The sequence below is a fragment of the Sinocyclocheilus anshuiensis genome, unplaced genomic scaffold (genome assembly GCF_001515605.1).
Source record: "Sinocyclocheilus anshuiensis isolate Anshui unplaced genomic scaffold, SAMN03320099.WGS_v1.1 C32430292, whole genome shotgun sequence".
Taxonomy (NCBI): domain Eukaryota; kingdom Metazoa; phylum Chordata; class Actinopteri; order Cypriniformes; family Cyprinidae; genus Sinocyclocheilus; species Sinocyclocheilus anshuiensis.
In genome coordinates this window covers 1-972 of record NW_015616302.1, presented here as the reverse complement: position 1 = coordinate 972, position 972 = coordinate 1, and the positions used below count along the sequence as shown (strand labels likewise).

The 972-nt window shown below is 40.4% G+C and overlaps 1 long non-coding RNA gene across 1 annotated transcript; it reads right to left on the bottom strand.

The window, feature by feature from the left end:
* Positions 1-292: 292 nt before the first annotated feature.
* On the bottom strand, positions 293-972 carry LOC107682642 (uncharacterized). Its single transcript, XR_001633549.1, has 3 exons — positions 893-972; positions 624-781; positions 293-424 (listed from the first exon to the last, which is right to left on the bottom strand). It is a non-coding gene; the product is annotated as an uncharacterized LOC107682642 (long non-coding RNA).

The window sequence follows — 972 nt, the reverse complement described above, 5'->3', positions numbered from 1 at the left end:
ACATCTGCCCTGGCCAGACAAATCACCTGACTTGAATATTATCAATCCACTGTGGACAGTTTGGAGAGAAGAGTGAGAAGCAGATTCCCTTCATTAACTTTTCTGAAACAATTGGCTGATAGATGACATTCCACTGGAGAATATTCAGAAGTTTTATGAATCTATTTTAAGTAGGCTGGAAGCTGTATTAAAGGCAAATGGTGGTAAAACACCTTAAGGAAGTAATATTTCCCAGGTGTTCCCTTATTTTGACCAACCCCTGTATTATATTGTACACGTATTGTACCTTGAGCCTTTGCAGGGCACTAATACGAGTAAAGAGCCGAGGTTGTTCCAGAGGCAGTAGATCATCCATGGACAGTAGTAAGCTGCCAGCCTCGTGAAGACTCTCCTGATTGCTGTGCTTCAGGTCTACTTCAGGACCCTGAAATTATATCATTGTCAAAACTGTAAATAATGCTTCTTTGGCTATGTGTTTGACAATCAACCAAAGATACACCAAATTGAAGCAGACCATGGAAATTAATTCACAGGACAGCAATTAATGATGCATATTTATGTTATATATTTTCTCAGGACTGATTCAACACATTCTTTGCAGATCTACAAGAAAGTCAGTTTACCTCTGTGAAGTCAGAGAGCTGAGCAGAGCAGGACACAATGTCTTTAGATGTCTCCAATATCCGAGTGTAGATTATCATGATGTTGGAGAACTCTGCAGCGAAACCTAGCTGTACCTTGACACCACATTCAAACTGAAGACAGCGGCTCTCTGGGATGACTGGAACAATTTACACAAAATCATCATTACATTTATCATCATTTTATCTACAGCCAAAGTACTTTGCATAAGGATATAAACTAAAGGGGTTTTATTTTAAACGGGTCTCACCATGTGCAATGGCCCACTGTAAGTTTCGTGTTGATGCTGTGACTTGGCATGCTGGAGCCTGAATGCTGTCTGTCAGGGCA